Source organism: Petaurus breviceps, unplaced genomic scaffold (assembly GCF_028583685.1).
Source record: "Petaurus breviceps papuanus isolate PSGF00001 unplaced genomic scaffold, PetGlider_PUasm1.0 90808, whole genome shotgun sequence".
NCBI classification, from domain to species: Eukaryota; Metazoa; Chordata; class Mammalia; order Diprotodontia; family Petauridae; genus Petaurus; species Petaurus breviceps.
The window spans coordinates 12,433,137-12,439,136 of NW_027187349.1; the positions used below are offsets into that span (position 1 = coordinate 12,433,137).

A 6,000-nucleotide genomic window follows, 5' to 3' on the forward strand; every position below is an offset into this window, starting at 1 on the left:
CAGCAAACATTATCTGTAATGGAGATAAACTAGAATCCTTCCCAATAAAATCAAGAGTGAAACAAGGATACCCATTATCACCACTATCATTCAGTATTGTACTAGAAATATTAACTTTAGCAATAAGAGAAGAAAAAGAAATTGCAGGAATTAGAATAGGCAATGAGAAACAAAACTATCACTCTTTGCAGATAATATGATGGTGTACTTAAAGAATCCTAGAAATTCAACCAAAAAACTTCTTGAAATAATGAAAAACTTTAGCAAAGTTACAGGATATAAAATAAAGTCACATAAATCATTAGCATTTCTATATATTACAAAAAAAGTCTGGCAGCAAGAGATAGGGAGAGAAACTCCATTCAAAATAACTGTAGATAACAAAATATTTGGGAGTTTTCTTACGAAGACAAACCCAGGAACTATATGAACACAATTACAAAATACTTTTCACAGAAAGTCAGATCCAAACAACTGAAAAAATATCAATTACACCAGGGCAGGCCAAGCTAATATAATGAAAATGACAATTCTACCTAAATTAATTTACTTACTCAGTGCCATACCAATCAAATTACCAAAAAATTATTTTATAGGGCTAGAAAAAAAGCAATAAAATTCATCTGGAAGAACAAAAGGTCAAGAATACCAAGGGAATTAGTGGAAAAAAAATGTGAAGGAAGGTAGCCTAGCTGTACTAGATCTAAAACTATATTATAAAGCAGCAAACATCAAAACTATTTGGTACTGGCTAAGAAATAGAGTGGTGGATCAATGGAATAGATTAGTTACATAATTTATAACTTTACAGTAGTAAATGATTATAGTAATCTACTGCTTGATAAACCCAAAGACTCTGGGATAAGAGCTCACTCTCTGACAAAAACTTTTGGGAAAACTGGAATATAGTATGGCAGAAACTAAGCATAGATTAATATCTCATGCTGTATATACCAAGATATCGCCAAAATGGGTACATGATTTAGTCATAAAGGATGATAGCATGAGCAAATTAGGAGAACAAGGAATAGATTACCTGTCAGATCTATGGAGAATGGAAAATTTATGACCAAACAAAAGATAGAGAACATTATGAAATGCAACATGGATAATTTTAATTACATTAAATTAAAAAGGTTTTGCACAAAGAAAACCAGCACAACCAAGATTAGAAGGAAAGCAGAAAGATGGGAAACAATTTTTATATCAGTGTTTCTGATAAAGACCTAATTTCTCATATATATAGAGAACTGAGTCAAATTTATAAAAATACAAGTTATTCCCCAATTAAGAAATGATCAAAGGATATAAACAGGTAGTTTTCAAGATAAAGAAATTAAAGCTATATAGTCATGTGAAACAGTGCCTTAAATCACTACTGATTAGAAAAATGCAAATTAAGACCAGATTAACAAAAGAGCTTAATTCTGAGGTACCACCTCATACTTTATCAGACTGGCTAATATGACATAGAAGGAAAATTATAAATGTTGGAGAAGATGGGGGGAAATTGGGACACTGATGCATTGTTGGTAGAGTTTGTGAACTGATTCAACCATTCTAAAGAACCATTTGAAACTACGCACAAAGGGCAATCAAACTGTGCATACTCTTTGATCCAACAATACCACTACTAGGTCTTTATCCCGAAGAGATCATAAAAAAGGGAAAAGAACCTGCATGCACAAAAATGTTTATAGCAGCTCTTTTTGTGGTGGCTAAGAATTGGAAGTTGAGGGGATTCCCATTCATTAAGGAATGGCTGAACAAGTTGTGGTATATGAATGTAATGGAATACTATTTTGCTATAAGAAATGATGAGCAAGCTTGTTTCAGAAAAACCTGGAAAGACTTACATGAACTGATGCTGAGTGAGCAGGGCCAGGAGAGCATTATACACAATAACAGAAACATCATGCAATGATCAACTATGACTGATTTAGCTCTTCTCAGTAATATAATGATACAAGAAAATTCCAAAAGGCTGAAGATGGAAAATGCTAACCACATCCAGAGAAAGAGCTATGAAGTCTGCATACAGATTGAAACATACTATTTTCATTTTTTTGTTTGTTGTGTGTTTTCCCTTTTGTTCTATTTCTTTTTCCATGACATGACTAATGTGGAAATGTTTACATGATTATACATGTATAACTTAGAATGCTTGCTGTCTTGGGAGGGGGAAATGGGAGAGGGAGAAAAAAATTGAAACTCAAAATCCTATAAAAAAATGAATATCTTTACATGTAATTGGAAAAAAATGAAGACTATTTAAATAAAATAAAAATAACCCTTGTTTAAATGTTTAGTATCTTCAGGTCTTTTTATATCCTGATGAATCAATCTTGAGAGGCAGATATATTGAATGCCATTTTATAATTGGCATATCAGTGATTCATTGAGGAAACTGTTTCTCAGTGAATGAAATGAGAAAATGAGTAAAATTTATATTGTGCCATATTATTTAATAACAATATTACTCTATAACTCATCCCATTCTCCATTTTGCCAATCCCCATTTGTCAGTGTAGCTCAAAAGATCTCTCCCAATCCAAACTAAAGGTATGATGGTTGAGAAATATGATAGCTCCTAACCCCTAGGGGCATTTGTTCCCTAACCAGTTTAAAGTGAGACCCTAGCTTTTCTTTACCAATAAACTGAAGAACCAACTTGGGTTGAGCTCCTCTCCAGGGGACACTTTCCTATTCTTGCTTTTCCTCATGAAGTTTAGGAGTGATTTGGTCTCCAAGGGGAAGGTAAACCAGGGGAGATAATGATTAGGATAGTTCTATTTTTCTAGCCAAAATTACTACAGGCAGATGAGTCTTATAAAGCAATTAGCATTCCTTAATTGTCAGAAAGAGGTGTAATCAGCCACAGCTGAAGATCATCCCAATTTCTCTAGCTGTAACTGATCATAAAGTTTTTCTACTACCTGAACCCCTCCCCCCTCCTTTGGGATCTCAATAAATATGGTCTTTTCAGTCCCATTGTGGTCACTGATGCACTGAAGGGGAAGAGTTTGACCCATTTTATGAAGTTACATGTGCTACTGTTAATTATCTTGAATGGAAAACTTGCCTCAATTTACCTTTATTGTATTTTTACTCACCATAATATGAGATGGTCTTCCTAAAACGTTGAATTATGGCTACTGGTCACCAGAATTCACTGAACTGGTAGACACCCAAACTGATCTTTCACCTACTGAGCCTCCAGTTTCAAGTGTTTGTGTAGTACAGTTTCAGAATTATACTAGGGGATGAAATGGAATATTACACACAATGGAAAGAGCTGGAATCTGTTGTCTATTAATAACTCCAGAGCAAGTGTTCTTAATCTTGTCTTGTCATAGACCCCTTTAGCAGTCTTGTGAAACCTCAAAGCACTTTCTTAGAAGAATGTAGTTTAAAAAAAGGATGTCAATTATATTGAAATAAAGATGTATTTTTTTTCCCATTCATGTTCATGATTCCCCTGAAATCTATATATGGTGGTCTTATAGACTGCAGGTTAAAAAACTTGTGCTCTGCAACCCTCACCCTCTTTTTCTCTGGTCATAATTGCCACAGGATTCAGGCACTTACATAATATAATAAATTACGTAGTTTTTAAAAAAAGGGGTGGGCGTTAATGGGTCATGCATTCCTGTATAAACTTATATACCTTGGGTAGTTTCATTAACCTCCTCTCATTAACCTTTTCAAATCTCAGAGATGGAAAGAGAAAATTCCCAAAGGAGTTTCATCCATATATCCATAGGTCAAAGAAAGGAATAAGGAGTGTGTGTGTGTGTGTGTGTGTGTGTGTGTGTGTGTCCAGGACTCATCTCAATGGATCCTGGATTTTAGCAGGAGAACAAGCATTGGAAATTAGTCTCTTCTTAAACACTAGCCCAAGTAGTCACAATAATTGTCAACCTTAGCCTTTAGGTTACTCTCTTACCATAACTTTGTCTATGGGCTGTCCACAGCAGGTTCAGTTATTGGCCATTGGAATCTTAGACCATAGCAGAAGAAACCATAGTCGTGGCCCTCCTAGTCCCATCGCAGTGACCCACAGATACCAACAAAGTGACTAGGAAGCTTGAATCTCAAGGACAGGAAGAGGAAAGATAGAAAGTTAAACCTGAATCTCAGAATCCAGACCCTATGTTCCTCTAACCTATTTTATAGTTTTCTGCCTACCATGAATATACACTCCCTGAGACCCCTGGTGATGGGGCAGAGGGAAAGGCAATCATTCTCTTACGTGTCAGGATCATCTGAAATTGCTTTTCCAATCTCATTATCCTTGATTCAGGACTACACACAAAACTTCTTTGTATGTCTGGGAAATCCATTGCTGGACTCCTCTGCTAAGCTGTTTTCTCCTCTCTGTCCTCTCTGCTGCCATGTTTCTCAGTTATGTAGTCCTTCTGATTTGACCACTCTTCCCATTCAAACCCTAATCACTTCTCGTCTAGATTATTATAATAGCTTTTTTGATCTTTCCTTCTATACTCACTCTAGTCTCCCAGTCCATCTTTCAGAAAGCTACCAAAATTATTCTCCTAATGAACCACTCTAATAACACAATTCTACTATATTATTATTATGCTCAAAAGTGCTCAGTGGCTGGCTCCCTATCATCTTCAGGGTAAAATACAACCTTTTTAGCTAGCATTTAAAGGCTTTCATCATCTGACTCCAGGCTCTTTTCACATTACTTCTCTGTATGCATTCTATATTTCAATCTAATTGAACTATTAGCAATGCCTCAGTCTGGTCCTACATTGACCCAGGTTAGCTACTATAGCTAGAATATAGCCCTTCTTCACATCAATTTTCTGAAACCTTCCTCTTCTGCTCTCAGAATACTTTCCATCTACTCTGTATAAATCTAATATCTGTTTCATAATTTACTTGCTGTTTCCCCCATTAGAATGTAAGCTCCTTGAGGACGTTGTTTTTTGCTTTAATTTTTTTTGCTTTAATTTTTACCTTAACTGCTTAGCACAGTGACTGGCACATAATAAGTGCCTACTGAATGTCTGTTGACTTAAAAGCTCAGCTTCGGGGGCAGCCGGGTAGCACAGTGAGTAAAGAGCACTGGCTCCAGTGTCGGGATGATCTGGAGATCAAATCCCGGGCTCAGACTCTTAGCACCCACCCAGAAACACCTGGCCGTGTAACCTTGAGCAAGTTACTTAACCCCAATTGCTTTAAAAAAAAAAAAAAGCTCAGCCTCATGCCATCTCTTTCTTGAAGCCCTCTCTAACCCTGCGCTCCAGCTGATAGAAATCTTTCATTTGTACTTGCCTGTATACTTGCTGCAATTTCTACATCCTGTCTTAGGACACTGTAAGATCTTAAGGACATGAGCTATGACATAATTTTATTTTTCATTAAAAAAAAATCTTCAAGATAGAGTTTTCTCATTGAGTGTTCCCCAGACTAATAAAATTACAGGTCTAGCTCCCCAATCCTACGTCCCTACTCCCCACCCCCAAACCTCTAGTACCTTGTACAATTATATAGGAAGGTGCTTAGTAAGTATTTAATGGATAAGCAAAGGAATTCAACAAACATTTATTTAGAACTTATTATGTGCAAAGTATCATGCAAGGCAATGGAGAAAGAAAGCTTATATTAAGAAGCTTATATTCGGGGTGGCTAGGTGGTGCAGTGAGTAAGGTGCCAGCCCCAGAATCAGAAAGACCTGGGTTCAGATCTGACCTCAGACACTTAACATACACACACACACACACACACACACACACACACACACAACTAGCAATGTAACCTTGGGCAAGTTACTTAACCCCAATTGCCCTCCAAAAGGCAAAAAAAAAAAAAAAAGAAGCTTATATTCACTGGCAGGAACACAACATATACACAGGTAAGTAAAGAGAAAATATACTAGAAAGTAATACAAATCATGGTTTCAAGAGAGACAGAGAAAGAGACAGAAAGAGAGAGAGAGAGAGAGAGAGAGAGAGAGAGACAGAGAGAGAGAGA

General features: G+C 36.3%; 1 protein-coding gene across 5 annotated transcripts in view; it reads right to left on the reverse strand.

Annotated features, from left to right (window-relative positions):
• LOC138147820 (protein unc-93 homolog A-like) overlaps positions 1 to 6,000 on the reverse strand; it is a 217,968-nt gene that overhangs the window by 164,488 nt on the left and 47,480 nt on the right. Inside the window, exon 1 of one of the 5 annotated variants that reach the window (XM_069070427.1) lies at positions 3,114 to 3,219. The exons of the other annotated variants lie outside the window; for them this stretch is intronic. The gene's annotated coding sequence lies outside the window, so the exon portion shown is untranslated. Of the gene's footprint in view, positions 1 to 3,113; positions 3,220 to 6,000 lie in introns of those variants that run through there. 5 annotated transcript variants of the gene reach the window in all.